Here is a 17021-nt window from a genome sequence, read left to right as displayed (position 1 = left end):
CGCCGCCGACTCCCAAGCTAAAACCTGTACCTAACGTGTGTTAACAAGATCCTTGCAGTTCCTTCTATCGTTCAAATCCAGGTCTCCCCATCAAACAGGTTTTTATCTTCTTAGATTCTAACATGAAATTAGCGTTTTGAAGCATTTTCGTTCAGACTCAAGACAGGACAAGGGAGGTAAAGAAGCCAGTTCCTGCCGCCGAGGTCTCACCTTAAAAGGAAGCAAGTTCTCGGTGCCTGTAAAAGCCCAAACGAGGACAGCTCCTGAAGATAACCCCCAAAACGCGACACCACAATTGCACGGCTTCTGAGCTCCAAGGGACAAGTCTCACCGGGGCGGGAAGCAGCGCCGGGAGGTTCCCTGCTCTCCAGGTGCACTTGAGGCTCCTGGGCAGACTGGGGCTTCAGCAAGCTTGAGGTTCAGGAGAGGAAGCGACAGCACCCCCAGCCCACGCCCCCACCCCCCGCCCAGGCATCCGAGGACCAAGCATCCTGGCCGAATGGGGGTCTGCGCGGTGCTCGCCCCGCATTGCCCTCTGCGTGCCGCCTTTGAGTGCAAACACCCACCTATTCAACGGCAAATGAATGAATGATGAGCACGCACAAATTTCAACATTTTCTGGAAAACACTGTGTGCTTCCTGCACTTCCAAAAATCTTGAGCTCTTGGGGACCGACTGAAGTGAAAATAAAAGAAAGTACGTCTCACTCTCAGTGAGTGTGGGCAAGTGGGAGCGGGGGGCTGAGCGCGAAGTGACTGACGAGGAAAGAGAGGAGCTTAAACGGCTCGTTTGCATCCGCGCCTGAAATAGCTGCAGGTTGCTAGGTGCCCCACCTGGCGCAGCCGGGAAGAGGCCGCCAGCAAACCACATGCCTGCGCAAGAGATGCTGGCTTCGGCACAGGGACGCACGGACGCCCGTTGGCAAGAGGAGCAGAAAGAAGGGGAGTGGGCAAGACAGAGCTTTCCAAACGGATGCTGGGGTCACCCCCTCCGAACTGAGACAATAGCGAAGCTCTGAGACCACCATCCTCTGACCCAGCCGCACTGGGTTCACCTCTCGGGCCCGTCTCTTCCCCAGGGGGACGGGGTGACTCACGGCAGGGGAAGGTCGGGAAGGCGTCTCCCCAGATCAATCCTCTGATACAACAGAACCTCAGTGCCTGTAGCCCAAACGACACTCGGTCCCGGGGGGAGGGCAGGTCCCAGCTGAGCCTGGCCCCCGGGGCAGGTCTTGGGCCCGTGCCCACCGCAGGGAGAGGCAGCAAGCATGGCAGCTCGTCCTTTAGCAGGTCGAAGCCACAGCCCACGCTGCCCTCCAGGGTCCGGAGGGTCCTTAGAGCCCAAACAGAGCAGCCCAGACCCTGGCCTCTGCTCATCCCTGCCCACGCAGGAAGCCCAGGGGAGCCTCCCTGACGTGTTTGCCCGCCGCTGTGTGGACACCTTCCATCCAAAGGCATGGCCTCCCAGCCATGGGGAGACCTTCCTCCCACCTCCTGAGCCCCCCACCCTGGAAGGCCCAGCACGAACCCCTCGTCTCCCATTCCTGAGCCCCCCACCCTGGAAGGCCCAGCGCGAACCCTCGTCTCCCATTGAGCCTTCTCTGGTCACAACTGTGGAAGGCAGGATGAGAAGGGAGCATGGACGTCACTCCTTCCACGCCCCCGGCTCACAAGTCACAGGAGCTGGCGCTGTGTACCGCGTGCAGGATAACGCGGAACCCCCAGACGCCCGAGAAGAGCAGAGCCAGGGCGATCCCCGCTACCTACCGAGGAGCGAACGCGGAGCAGAGGGCTTAGCGGGGTGACTGCGCTGAGGCTGCCCATCCAGGACAACAGAGAGACAAGGCTCCGACCCGGAGAGATGGTTCTCGGCTCGGCTCTTTCCTCCTCACCGGACAGGCTGCGGATTGGAACCCGGACCTCCAGATCCCACTCCCAGCCCCTCCCTGGCCTCCTCTCCCCAGACCAAACCGAGCGTCTCTTCTGGACACCCAAGCCCTTGATGGTTTAACCACACGCGATGCGCCTGTGCTCTCGGCGCTCTCCAGGTGCGGCCGTACGTGGTGAAACGCTTCACGGCTTCCTCCCTCACTGGGTGGCCCTCATCTCCGTGTTTTCCTTAGAAATTACCTTGAAGGCAAGGAAAGAGAGAGGCCTCCTCCCCCGTAGCCATGATGACCCCAGGTCTAACCAATAATGGGAACAGATAGTCCAGCAAAGGATTCTGCTCCACTTCGGGGTAGGAGAGCCGGCTCCGGAGCTGCCGCTTGGATGCTAAAATCTACAATCAGAGAACGTTTCAAAGGTTTGGGAGGTTTCTCTTTAAAGGTGTTTTCCAGCCAGTGAGGAGACGATGACAGATCGGAACGTCATCCGCTTGTAACCCCGAAAGGAGACAGCCAGACGGTGCCGCCAGGATGGAAGAACGCATCCGCGCCTGCGAAACGCTCTAACCTCACCGTTGAAGCTCTCGGGGTTTCTCGGGCTGAGCACTACTGCCATTTGGGGTGGGTGAGTCTGTGCGGTGGGGTTGTCCTGTGCATTTTAGGGTGCTCAGCAGCTTCCCCATCTCTCCCCCTACATATCAGCAGCATCTGCCTGGTTGTGGCAAAAACCAAAATGTCCCCAGACATGGCCGCGTGTCCCTGTATGCTAGTGACATTCCCCACGGGGAACCTTTGCATCCAACCGCCAATTTGGAGGCGTGCAGGGGATAGAAGAACAGGTCAAACACACCATGCAATCAACACAATCCAAACGGAGAAACTGTAGGACAAACAGTCCCCCTTCCTCAGCACATGATGCAGCACAAGGGGCAAAACCATGGGGTGGAGGGGGGACCAATAGATCCAAAGAGGCTTAATTCCAACCCACAGATTGTATTTGGACTTTGAGTCACACAAAAACTTAAAAATGATCTGAGACCATTGGAAACGGGAACACTGGGTATCTGAGATGCCCAGGAATAGTGCTAAGCTTCCAGGAGAGATGACGGCGGTATCAAGTTGGTCCTTGTGGTTAGAAGCACCCACTGAAAGGCTCACGACGAAATGACGTCCTGGATTTGTTTTAAAAACATGCGACGGGATGACGTAAGATTGGCCCCAAATGGCTGATGACTGCACCTGGGCGATGGTGCAGGTGCATTGTTCCGTGAGCTTCTTTTTCATATATTTGAAGTTTTCTACAACAGAAGGGGTTTTTGGTTTTGTTTTGTTTTGAACGAGAAGGGCTTTAATCATAAGAACTGTCCTGGGAAGTCTGCCCTGAAGGCCGCCATGCCTTGGTGCAGCCACGGACACCCAGCCGACAGGAGGGCAGGCGGGGCCTCCGGTGCGTGGGCCTGGCTGCCGCTCGGGTGGGCGGGCCTCTCTGAGCCTCTCCAGGGATGGGCTTCCCAAGAGGAAAGAGGGCCGGCCGAGCCGGGCAGATCTGTACTCGGGAAGGCTGCCAAATGGAATTGCAACGGTGACAATGCCCTGCGTTTACTTCTATGCGAGACGGCCCCGGAAGAGACTTGGAGGCAGAGGTCAGAGGACCCTGGGGCCAAGCGCCCCAGGGGATGCGCCCCAGGGGTTCTCCACCCCTCAGGCCACACCGCTCACCTGGAGACCAGGGCCCACATTTGCCTCCTGTCCGGCCCGCGGGGAAGCTCCCTACAGGTGGCGACCGTGCTGGCTTGCCCCCCTCCACTACCAGGGCACGGCAGCCGGAGCTCCGAGAGCCTCACTGAAGGACGAATGGGAGGGCACGCAACCAAGCTCGGGAGCTCCTGCAGCCGAGGCCAGAGGAAGCCAGCAACCTAGGGAGAACCAGAGCCCTCAGGCCGGTCCGCAGAAGTTTCTGGCGTCAAGAAAAGACCCAGCATAGGTGCCCAAGCCAAAGGCTGTGTTTATCTCTTGGGAAGCATGACTCTGTGCCTAGAGATTATATCTGATCTATGTGTTGCTGTCATTCATCTTAGGAGTTTAATGCATGAAGCTCGGTTGATGCCTGTTTTAACTGCACGTTTCTTAGAGGAGATATCCTTTAAAGGAGGCTCTCTCCCTGGTGGCCTATGGAGAGGAGCCTGTCCACCCGCCCTAATTCCATGTGCAGTCATTCACTGGGGGCACTGGTCACAGTTATAGCCTCAGAACAGGGAGGGCCGGCCAAGTCCAGCCATGTCTAAGCAAATGCTACCTTTGAACAAGGCCCGTCGGCAGTCACCATGCTGCGCTGGCATCTACAGCGCCCCCGGGGCTGGAAGTGCAAAGACCCGAGACCCGAGGTGTATGGCCGGTCCACTGACCATCTGTCCACTCCACGCTTGGGGGGGGGGCAAGACGGTCGTCCCAGCCCTCCCCACCTTAAAGTGCTGTCACCCCAGGCTTCGTGGATGTCACGGGCAGGATGGGAATTTGAGCGTAATGGCCAGGCTCGGTGTCCATTCCACGCCACGCGGAAAGACATGGGGCTGTTGTCTGGGGCTCCCTTTGATGCCCAGGCTTGGGGACCCACTTGGAGACCTGAGTGGCTGGAGGCCGAGAAGGACCATGCAGGCTGCCCGCGGCTGTGGTCCCCAGGGCGGGGAGGCACTCAGTCTGTCGCACGTGGGCAAGGTGCTGCAGGGCCAGTCTGCCCGGGGGATGGTGAGGCAGGCAGGATGCTCGGAGCTAGGGCTGGAAACTGAGAGCACGGCGCCCCGTGCCCGAGAGATGGCACGTGTGCCCAGCTCGGCTCCGGAAGGGCTGGGGGGAGGGGAGCGTCTCCCCTCCGCACAGCCCAGGGAGACCACCCTGCACACCTAGGTACCACTTCGAGGGTGACACCATGAAAGAAATGACAAATGAGCAATTCCGCGGCACCGCATAATACTATCGCGTGCATCACAGAGTCAGCAAAACCCAGCCCCCAATAACTCAGCTCCCTGATCCCCACCAAGACGGGCCATCAATACGGGTTTATGTGCCTTGCGCTAATCACTCAAGTCCGATAATACGCAAGGTTAATGGGTGCAGACAGTCTGGGGAGATATCCGAGATCTGATAAGGGCACCCCCACATCATTGCAGATCTCGGCATCCGCAGCCCAGCCGGGAGCGGAGGAAGGAATCGATGCTCGAGGCGCTCGTAATACATCCCCCGCGGAACCTATAAACCGGCCCTTCGAGGGCCCATTCACGTCGCGGTTAATGAATAGCCTGAGGCGGGCCGCCCTGATGGCGAAGGAGGGCGACCATTGTCCGCCCGTCACCCGCAGAGATTTACGCTGCTGAGCACGACGGCCGGGCCGGGGCGTTCCAATGACCTCCCCGTCCCTCAAAGGAGACCGAAGCGGCGGGCGCTCAGTCCTGATGAGGAGCTTAATATCCACATATATCAAAGCCTCCAAACCGGGCTGCAGTTTCCTTCCCGAGCAAAGCACTTTCATTGAACAGGAACTAGACAAAGCCCAGCCCGGGGCCTCTTTGTCCCCGTATCGACCGTCGGGGATGAACGCGAGACCTCAGGCCGACAGCGTTGCCTCGGGTGCAGACGTGGCGACACTCGATCACACCCCAGCAAGACCCGGAGACCTTCCGTGGCTTTCAGGCCTGAATGGCCGTGTTCAGGCTGCCACCGTCCCTCAGCGGCTTGCACCCACCGCGGGCTGGTCGGTTCGGCACCTCCGTCTTGAGGAGGATGGGCCGGGTTGCAGATACGCCTCTCGCTGTGCCATGCAGACGAGCAGAATCGCCCGAATGACAGATTCTGGTCTTGGCAAAGGTGTTTTTCTTCTCATTTAGTATGCATTTCTGTGTCCCAGTGTAATTACTACAATTTACTTTCCCAAACCAAACTCAAGCATTCTGGCGACCCGTTTAATTTGTAACTAAACTACTAAATGCAAATGTGGAACTGGCAGCTTGGCCAAGGTAGCCCTTGGGGGGTTTATCTCGCCCGCGACAGTGAAAAAGACACTCTCCCAGGACCGGGGATTTTGACAGTCCCTCTGGCAATGAAAAATCACCCGCCACAGCTGTCCGGCCTGGTGCCTCTGCTCCAGCGCTCGGAGGCCACTCCTGCAAGCCAGATGCGGGCAGCCTGCTTTCCCGCAGCCCGGACTGATCACGGCCCTCTGCTGGCGGGGACGCGGGAAGGGCGTGTGGTACTGCGCTCTGTGCCTCATTCGACACAGACTCCGGCCAAAGGCACCCTTCCGCTGCCAGGTGGAAAAGCAGCAGATGTCCCCAGGCCTGGCTGTCCCGCAGGGGGAAGTGACGCCCCTGCACCGTTGTCCTCCCGCCTCCCACGGGTGCTGGCCCCACACCAGGTGCTCTGTGAAGCCCGGGTCTTCGGCTACCCGTCCATGGAGGAACTGACACCGCCCCCCCAGGGAGATGGAGCGGGTATCACAGCCTGATGTGAGCCGCATTCTAGCAAATTCCCAAGGGACAGTGAGAAGTGGAGATGAATGCTGCCTGGCAGCAGTGGGGAGGCACCCCAAAGAGCCAGAGACAACTGGGGCAGGGCGGCTTCCCCAGACAGGAGGGGAGGGCGTGGCCCGGGGGGAGCAGGTGGGAGGTCACCTCACGGACCCGGGACTTCGGGCGTCCCGACACCACCTAGACCAGCTCCTGGGGCAGGGCCGTCCTCCCTGGGGCTAGAATACAACGCACTCTAAGATGCAAGGTTCTGGGGCGGCTTCACAAGCCCCTGTGCCATCGCCCAGCCTCCACCACCGAGAAAGCCCGAGGTGTCAGTTCTGCTTTCTTACCGTGCATGCGGTTAACACTGCCTGGGAGGCAGGTGAGAGGGACAAGCCACCTGCCCGCCTAAGGACCTTTTGAGGCACAGAGGCCACCGACCCGATGCGCCCTCTGGAGAAGGGAAGAAACGGAGACTGCGATGCCCTCTGTAACAGACCTGGCTTCCCTTTCTTACTCGGCATTTCACAGGAAAGACCTGCCAGACTCCCGCGTGCGGACTTCTGGGCACACCCGCATCCACCTGCTAGGAGACCACACGCCACGGCCGACCGCGCCAGGGACGAGCTGCCCACCGCCCTTAGCCCACCTGCTCTGATAAAACAAAGGCCCAAACCCCAGAGCTCCGGGCTTTCCTCCCCCAGCCCACGCCATGCAGGGTCTGGCTCACACCCAGCTCTCCCCCATGCCATTCAATCTGTGTCCCTCCAAAACACGGAAAGTTGATTTTTCCCGAGGAGCCGACCGGTAGTTCCAACCGCACAAAGGGAAGCACCAGGGCTGCCCGCAGCTGGTCCTCCGTACGGGAAGCCAGCCCCCAGGGGCTTTTTTTCTGAGGTTAATACTAAAAGCAGCCCTCCTGCCAGGAGGACGCACAGGCTCTCCCCAGGCCTCCTGAGTCTGGCCTGCACCCCGAGGGGGCATCAATGGCCCCTTGTGATGCGTTTACATCAGACCATTTAGGAAACTAGACCACTGGTGCTCAAGCTTCCAGAAGTGCAGGACCATCTGGAAGCTCGTTAGAAGGCAGAGCCCGGAGCCCAGCCCACGCCAGGGTTTCTGACTCGGTCGCTCTGCATGGGGCTGGGCAGTTTGCATCTCTAAGGAGTTGCCGGGTGCTGGTGACACAGATGGACGGGGGACACCACTCAGAGACCAGTGCCTTCAAGAAGCCATCCGCATCTCAGGGGGCTAGTGAAGAGCAGAATCCGCAACCCAGGGACGGCAGCTAAGGACCGCTTACACCCTCTCCACCTCCGGAGATGGCAGCCGCACCCCCAAACACTTGGAAACCTGCAGGGTGGAAAGAGGATGAAAGCTTTCCGGGGTGCGGCCAAGACCAGCAGGTGGGGGCCACGGGGAGGGGGAGTCCCGCCTCCTCGAGGGATCATTTACTGAGACTCAGCTGTTGACAGGGGCCTGGGCTCCCGGGAGGCAGAGGACACACTGGAACCGTCTGAGGGTCAAGACAACAGGAGGAGGGGTCTAAGCAAGGGGCCGGGGCGGGGAGGGGCTTGAGCTGGACGTCCTCGAAGGTCTGTCCACCCAAGCGTCCCCAAGGTTTCCATTCCCACAGCCTCTCCTGACGTGCGCTGACCCTGGAGCTCTGGGCAGCCTCCAGCAAGGGGCGATTCCCCAGCTCACCCCCCGGGCTCTGTCCGTCCCGAGTGTGCGTGGGCCTTGCAGACCCAGGCGCCTCCCCGAACCAGGGCTGCTCTTAAATGCTCGATATTCAGTATTCTGGAACAATGGGCCAGAAGCACGCATGAGTCACCCCCGCTAGGGAAAGACGTTGCCAGTACCAACTCTAATATGTCTTTCATTGGTGTCGTGCTCCTATAAGGAAGAGAGGTTTTTTTCAAAGTGCCTCAAGCAATAAGAAAGCTTTCAAGAAACATCCCTGATTTTCATTCCTCAAATCCTTTCAGGCCTAATTTGTGTTAATTCAATTAAGGGCATGCAATTTGGCTGTCACGGAAATTAAATATAAAGAAAAATGTATATTAATGGCAACATTTGAAGAGTTAGGCACACAGGATCCAAGAAGTTCCCAAAAAGTCGTATTTTCTCTTAGAGCAAGAAGAAAGATGGGACGGGGTGGGGGGAGAAGGGGAGGGACGTTGCATCTACGTTATCTTTCCTTTAAATGTACCAAGACACAAAAGCTGAAACGGGAGCTGCTGCACAGGATTTAAACAGGCAAACACGCAGTGAGAGTCTGCGCCCCTAATTCGCTGTTGACCGGGCCTGGCTTGTCCCCTGCACACACGAGAGCTCTGGATCTGCCACCACGGCTCCATCAGCTGCCACCACCAAGGACAGCCCTTCCACGAGGGACCACATGGAGTTCCAAACCAGATCGGTAGTCACCTGAGTTGTGTGGTCAATGAACAAATCCCCATGAGGGACAGAAACGATGCCCCCCCCCCCACCATCCCACGCCCGCTGTCCGGTTCCAATAAGCACCAGAGCCCTCGGAGCAGGACCAGCTGCAGGCCGGCTCCTGCACGTGCTGCCTTTGCGTTCCTGGAGCTACCTGCGTCCCAGCTGCTCCAGATGCCTCCAACCAGACAGCGTGAGGCTTCCCAGCACCCAGCGTGTGCCCGGCACAGAGTCGGTGCCCCAGGCTTGAACTGCCTGTGTGATTTCACTGAAGTTTGCTTCTTGCAGGTCTGCTGTCTCTCCTGATGAGGAAGCCGAGTTTACAGAACTAAGCGGCGGGTCCAGGGCAGCACCTCAAGGGCTGGCAGAGGCAGGTCCGACACCAGCTCCGGCCCCGGAACCATGGCGAAGGGCTGGCTTAGGGACAGAGGCTGCTGGGAGTTCCCACTGTGGCTCAGGGGGTTAAGAACCCGACTGCTATCCATGAGAATGGGGGTTCAATCCTGCCCCACTCAGCGGGTTAAGGACCCAACGTTGCCGTGAGCTGTGGTGTAGGTCGTAGACACAACTCAGATCCTGAGTTGCTGTGGCTGTGGTGTAGGCCAGCAGCTGCAGCTCTGATTCAACCCCTAGCCTAGGAACTTCCATATGCTGCGGGTACAGCCCTAAAAAGACAAAAAAAAAAAGAACTGGAGACTTTTGAGCAGAGCTAGGCCTGGAGATTCTGGCCTCATGGGGATTTGTTCAGTGACCACACAACCCAGGTGACAGGCAGTGAGGACACCAGGCCACGAGGCTGAGTGCTCCCGTGACCTGGGAGCACAGAGGAACCTTCCAGAAGGTGATGCTGCCCGCCGCCCGCTGAGCCAGGTGACAGGCTTGGCCGCAGAGGGTGTCAGAGGGAGGAGGCGCCAGAGGGCCGGGCTCCCCGGGGCCGCAGAGAAGCAGGCAAACCAGGACGGCCACCAGGAGGAGCTAAGGGCAAGAAACCTTGGTGGCAGTCCCGGGGCCTCCACCGCGCTCCCCTGCGCTCGGAGAACTCCGCTGTCCTGAAGAAACTGAGTCCCTGCCCTGTAAGACGACCCTGGAGTGTCCCTGGGGCGGGTGCCCTCCTCCCGCCCCCTCGCTGCCCGCCAGTGACATCACGTCCTCCTCCATGTGGCCAGCCCCAGGGGAGTGCCACCCTCCTCTCCACCCCAGGCCAGCTCAGGCCCAGCCCCTCCCTCAGGGCAGCAGGACGGGGCAAGCCCAGCTGCGGAGAAGGCATCGCTCCCCCGCCTCTCTCCGGGGCAGAGGGCTTAGGAAGAATGAAAATTAAATTCAAAAAGCCATTTTCCTATGATAGCGCATTTACTAATTTCAACACAAAGAAGTCAGGAAATGCATTTCATACTCATTGTCTCACCCCATTCCAGGTAGCGCCTATTAAGCCGTCATTTTAAATAGTTCAACTTAGAATAGAAAAACCCACCGTGAGCCGGGAGAATGAGCCCGTTTCTCTGGTGCCCGCTTGGCTTCCTGCAACTGCATTGTTCGCGCGGCCCCGAGTCCCTGCACTGTTACGTGTTTACGTTTAGATTCTGAAAAGAACCCCTTTTGTGAGGATGTCCGCGGGGCTCGGGGAGCAGTTGATACTGAAATGAATATCCAACCTGTTAAATAGGTAAACTTTGAAATCAGATTATTAGGAGATGAGTAGTTATGGCACAAAAAGAATGACTGTGGTTCGTTTCATAAATAAATTCTTCAGGTGAATTTAAATTACAATGAGATTTACAAAAGGAAGGAGAGTTTAGCCACATCGTGGGTGAGTGTCCCCAAGCACACAGCAGGAAAGCGACTGGGCACGGCGGGTGCCACCTCAGCCCTTGGGTCCTTCCCACGGGTTGGGGCTCTGCGGTAGAGGGATTGTGACCCCACATTCACACACAGAGTCCTAATCCCCAGCGTGCTGTCCCCTGATGGGATGGGGCCCTCGTCAGGGACCCCGGGAGCTTGCTCTGTCCCTGCCACATGAGGACGCTGAGAGAGGGCGGCCGTCTGCAGGCCAGGAGGAGAGCCCTTGAGGGAGCCCCGTCTCCCCACATCCCCGATCCTGGGGGTCCAGCCTCCAGACCTGTGAGAAACGAATGCTGCTGTGAAGCCCCCGCCCGTGTCTTGTTACGGCGGCCCGAGCTGACAGCACCTGCTAAAGGACAACGGACCTGGGACGGCCCTTTGCCTGGGTTTGCTGGGCTGTCGTGGCGAGGGTCCTGGCACGCCCGCGACGTGGCTCTCGGGAAGGAGAACCCCACGAGCCACTTCCCGCCCCCTCCTCCTTCCTGTCCTTAAAAAGGGAAAGGGGTTCAGGCCTCCCACACCCGGAGCTGCCGCTGCTCCTCGCGGCGGGTGTGGTGTGAACTGAACTGATGGGAAGTGACGTGAAGTGAGGCGGTGTGAGCTGAGCTCGGCAGGACGCGGAGGGGACTGAATTGGGGGCGACGTGCTGAGAGGCGGGGCAGCCGCGCTGCGTGGGCGGCCGCGGGCGCGGATGCGAGACTGCGGCGCGATGCTCCGGGGAGGCAGGCGACCCCAAGCGTCGCGTCTGGTCCACTCCCGGTCGGTTGCTGGCATTTCTTGCTCAATCTAGGTGCCCTTCCAGGCGCTTTTCCTGCAACTCCCTGCCACGCTGTCGGATGGGGAATGTCACCCCTGGCAACTAATGAGGCTGCGGCTGGGGCCTTGGCCCTTCAGTGACGGCGATGGCTCTCAGCCGCCGCGGCTCTGGGGCGTAACCCATGCCTCCCCCCAACCCAGCACCGCATCGCCACCCCACCGAGCGCCACCCAGGCTGAATGGGGATCACCGTGTGTCCTCACCACAGCCAAGGTGCTGCGAGAGACACGTAGGGCAGGGAGGTGGCTGGGAATGGCCATATTTATCATGCCCCAACAAGGTGACAAAGTACGCAGTGTGAGCTTTGAGACAGGCTGTTGCAAGGTTTTAGGAAGAGGTCTCTGAGTCTATAATAAACATTCTAGCATCAAGCCCCCACGCACCTAAACAAAAGCAAAGGCATAAGGCGTTCTGCACGGCAGCCTCGGGTCACGCAGAGGTGGGCGGAGGGGCCAAGGCGGGCAAAGCCTTCGCCAGGCCAAGGCGGCAAAGCCTTCGCCAGGCCGAGGCTGAGGACACCAGGCTTCCCTGAGCTTTCTCAGCGGGCACCGACACAAGCTGGCCTCGCTGGGATGACAGCGTTGATAAAGCAGAATTCACGGCGTCCCATCCTGACCACGACTCGTCCCGACCCGTTTCCAGGGCTGTGCCTGAAACCCCACCCCACAGAGGCTTAAAAGCCCCCTGAGGGCATTGCCAGTACCAACCACCTGCTCTGTTTCCAGGTGCACAGGCCTCCATCCGCCTGCACCCCGTTTTCGCAGCTGCCCTTCGCATGACCTGGTGCCCCAGGGGCTTTCAGTGCCAGCCGTGTCCCCAGGGCATATTTGCTCAGCTGCAAAGGGCACCCCTGAGCCCCGTGGCCTCCTCTCTGTGGCTGTTTGCGGAGGCCCAGGCCCCAGGCCCGCGGCTCCCCGCTATGACACGTGGTGACCTTGCGTGTGACGCAGGCTCCCTGCCGCGTGGAGTCACGCATTCCCCCTGGGGCGGGGGGGTGTGGAGCTTCCCCACGGCTGCCACTCTGCTGGCTTGTCCCCAGTCAGCCCCACTCTGAGCCAAAGGGTTTCAAAGACGGCTTTTCCCTCACAGTTGACTCCCCAGAATAAGCCTATAAAAGGTCAGATGGGGGGGAAATGGGTGGAAAACAGCACAGCAGCTACGGGAGCGGAGAAAGGCATATGGTGACGAGAGGAGGTGGCAAAGGGACAGAACGAAACGTGTCACCAGCACGTACTGCTTTGCTTTGCTTTCTTTTTTTTTTTTTTTTTTTTTTTTTGGCCTCGCCCATGTCCTGCAGAAGTTCCCGGGCCTGGGATTAAACTCTGGCCCCAGCTGTGATGATGCCAGGTCCGTAACTGCTAGGCCACCAGGGAGCTCCACCTGCTTCAGTTTTGATGTTCAGCATGAATGGTCTGTGCTCATGGCAAGACAGTGTTTTGCTCAAATTCTGGAAAAGCGATGGGACCAAAAAAATCCATCTTTCCCAAAACTGAAGTGTACCTCCCACATGCCCGCAGCACCCGCATGGCGCCTGGGGAGGTGTCTCTCGGTTTGGGAAGCGGGGGAGGGGGGGGCGGTGGTGGGCAGAACGTGGAGCTGTCTCAGCGCCTTCACCGTGCTGACCCCTCGGCTCTTGTGGGCCTTTGGAGGGCACGGCCCCAGCGTCTCCGGGCTTTGCCCTGTGCTCTTAGTGCCCTGGGGTCCGCGCCTCTAACCTCAGGGCCATGGGAACAAGCAGGTGATGGGACGCTCGGCCAGCAGCCCCGGGCTCAGTCCCCCAGTCCCTGAGCCACACGGCCCCCGGCTGGGTCTCGTCTCTGCGCGCAGAGGCTTCATCACAAGCATGAATGTTTTAATTTTAAGGACCGTGTCCTTTGTTTCCAAAAGTTCACCTTGGTGTTTCCTCGCCTCTTCACGCTTTCATGGTGTCCTGCTGTTGGTGAAATAAAATGTCTATTTCAAGGCAGGAAAAGAGAAGCGAAGTATCCCGTTCCCTCTCCGCCCTCCCGCGTGCGGGGTGCCTGACCGTCAACCAGAGCACCTCAAGGGCGGGTGCACCTGCTCCACCGTACAGGTCACGTTTGGTCCTTCCTGCCTCTGGCAACGTGACTTCTTAGAGGCTTAGCGTTTCCCCAGCTCCGTCGAGAGCTGTGAGGACTCGCTCCCGGCTCTGCACATGCTCACCTGGATCGAGTGTCTTTGGTGAATTTCACGTGAAATGTTCCTGTTTTGTTTCTGTCCCGTCAGAGAGGTGCGTGGCTGTGCCTTAGACACCCCCCCCCGCCCCCCGGCTTCGGAGAGACGCCTCCCGGGCTGCGATCCCAAGGGGCTCGTGTAGAATTCTCTGGTTCTCCTTTGGATGGACGCACTGGTTAATCTCTCATCCACGTGATTTCCCCACATGTCTCTCCCTTCCGGCTGAGTCTTCCACGGCCCAGCTGTCAGCGCTCTCGGCCCCGCTGGTGAAGCTCCTGGTCGTCCATTCGCGGAGCGCTGGCTCCTCCAGGGTCTGTGGTTCGGGGCTCTGGGACACCATCAGAGGGCTCTGCCTGTGGCACATCCGAGATGCAGAGAAGCTCCGGGCAGGCGCCCCAGCGCCCAGAGACGGATGCCACGCGCTAGGATAACTGGTGTCCGGGTCCTGCTGACGGCGTGGATTCAGACCACTGTGGGAGCAGGAATGGGGCTCCGATTCCCCCTGCCGATGGCCCAGGGTCCTTCCATCTAGGACGGGGGAGGGGAGAGTGTTTCTAGAGTACCTTTCACCAAGGATGCCAGCTCCGGCAAGGATCCCGGCCTGGGGTGGAAGGGTTAATGCCACGGTCAGTATCGCCCCTTACACGGGCCGGTCACCTGCTTGGTTTGGGGGCATTCAAGTGCAGGTCCCTGGGACACTGGGTCCAGGAGACCAGCGGTGCCAGCCCCACCCCGCTGCCTCCAGGCTGCCTCCATTTATCAGCACAGCTCCGATCCACTTTGATCTCCAGTTCTCTCTTTGAGTCTGAGCCCGAGGCAGTTTCTCTAACTTTGGGGTTAATTCCGCATTTTGAACGTCCCTGCGTCTCACACACCACTTCTGTGTTTTGTAAGAGGACTCAGATGCAGAGGTTCTCAACCACCGGCGGTAAGATCCTTTCAGCTTCTCAAGTCGGCGGTTCTTTCCGTCTTTTCGTTTTTCGGTCACACCTCAGCATGCAGAAGTTCCCAGGCCAGGAAACAAACCCTTGCCACAGCAGCCACCTGAGCCACAGCGGCGACAACGCCAGTTCCTTAACCCACTGTGCCACCGGGAAACTCCCGTTTCTTTCTTTTCAATCATTTCATGAAGACATACTTCGCATACTGTTGAATTCATCCATTTAAGTTGTACAAAGAATGGTTTTTGGTATCTTCACATATGAGCAACGCTGAACAGAATGTGTCACCACCAGGCCCTTTAACTGTCACCCTCTAACCCCTGGCTGCGCCTCCTCTCCAAGCCCTAAGCGGCCATCAGGCTGCCCCGGTTTGGGAAGGCCTGTAAGTAGAACCACATGTGCTCTCTTTCACGACCGGTTGCTTCCCTCAGAGGAACCGGGGACCGCCTGGGACCTCGGGGCCCTGGGGTCCTTGTCCTTGCAGCCCCGCGAGCAGCCCTCCTTCCTGTGCCCTCAGCGCCGAGGGTGTAGGCGCCACCCGAGCAGGGTCTAGAGAGCGACGGCCCCCCACACATGCTCACGGGGGCCAAGACACCGTCCCGGAGCCTCTGCCCCCCGGGCTGCCCGCTGGCTGGCGAGTCGCTCACACCAGGGAAACGCACACCCGTGCAGCCGGCCGGGCGCCACCGAGAGGACGCACCTGCCCTCTGAGATGCGGGCTGGCGGGGGCACAGGCCGGCAGGTGACGCCAGCTCCCCGGGGCCTGGTCCCTCCGCCTCCCTCCCCCGGGCTCTCCCCTGTCCTCCTCACGGCCCTCTGCTCCCGCTCAAAGGCTTTCCTCAAACTCGTCACTGGAGGTGCTACTGCTGCTGTTTCAGAGGCGCGAGGGAGGATAATTAAACTCTTCTGGAGGCCGAGGAAGCACCAGCCGCTAGGATTTGAACCCAGCTCCGTGCTGCTGCAAAGTCCACCCCAGCTGCCCCCACCCCAGGCCCACACAGCCCAGCCGACCTCGTGCCCGATTGGAGCGTCTAGGATCTGTGTCAACCCCGTTGGTGAGATCACAGCAAGATCAATGCATCATCGCCACCCACACGCCCCTGGGGGCAGACAGAGCCAACGTGTGGGGACACCTGAAAGCCGCAGAGGGCAGACCTGACCGCACACGGCTTCTGAGGCCAGGTGACAGCGCAGGCGCTGAGGGTGGGGCCTTCTGCCTCGACCTCCAGTGTCAACTCTCCTCTCCCCACCAGCGCGTCTGCCCTGCACACGGGGTGATCCCGGGGGTCCCCGTGGTTTCCACAGTCCCATGAAGGAGCCCTGTCACTCCAGGATAGACCACGGCCCGTCCCCCTACCAGGCCAAGCCCGCGGTTAAAGGGCACAGGCTCCCAGGACGGGAAGGGCCTGGTGGCTGGTTGTCATCAGAGTTGGGGGCCCCAACACACAGCATCATCCCCCAGCCCCCCTTGGCTACAGCTTCTGCACAGCAGGCCAGCCGGTCCAAGTCCTGCGGTCCAGCAGTCAGGGAAGCTTCCAGAACTGCAGGCCCGCCCCAGGGGCCCAGGACAGCTCTGCAGCTTGTAATCGCAAACCCCCAGGTCCTCGGCCTCATCAGGGATCAACTTTTGCAGGTGCCCAGCCTGCTGGCGAGTCGAGCTGCCCGGCCGCATGTTAAATTTAAGAGGGCTTTTACTGACATCTGGTGGCAAGTCAAGAAATCTCGCTCTGAGAAAAGTGGAGTCCAGAGATGTCACCTGCCAGCCTGGGGGCTGTGCCTGGAAAATAAAGGAAGTAAAAGGACCAGACACGGTGACCCCAGCCCTGCTGCCCTCGCCAGACGATGAACCCCGATGACAGGGCCCCGCGCCCCTGGAGGGGCTGAGGATGGGGGAGGAAGCCAGGCCCGTCCTTACCCCCCCCCACCGGCGTCGGCATCGCAGCCACGACCACGGGGCTGGGCGCCCTCGGGACGGACGAACGAGCCAGGGCTGGGACGTCTCCAGCGTGAACAGTGAAAGCCTCTGCGAGACCCAGGGCCTGCGTCAGACCCCCGGGGCCGGCCTCCTGAGCTCACCGGGCCTCTCACCCCGCCTCCTCCACGAAGGTCTCCCCACCGCTCTGGGGTGGCCGGCGCCCCACGCGGCTGTGTCCCACCACCCTCACCGCAGGGTCACAGGGACAGATGGAGGGGCCCCCACAGTGTGAGTGAGCGATGGAGCCACGTGCCCAGGACACTGGGACGCCCGAGCCAGGTGCCCAAGCCCGCCCTCTCCCGGCCACACCCTGGGATACACGCTTGTAGCAGGAGGGCCAGGCCGAGGTCCAGGGCGTGGTTCTACCTCACCAATTAGAATCTCCTGGAACACTAAGGCGAGTTCCTGCTTGGACAAAGGGATGA

Source organism: Sus scrofa, chromosome 11 (genome assembly GCF_000003025.6).
Source record: "Sus scrofa isolate TJ Tabasco breed Duroc chromosome 11, Sscrofa11.1, whole genome shotgun sequence".
Lineage (NCBI taxonomy): Eukaryota > Metazoa > Chordata > Mammalia > Artiodactyla > Suidae > Sus > Sus scrofa.
The sequence above is the reverse complement of the archived record's forward strand: the minus strand, read 5'-3'. Positions refer to the sequence as shown.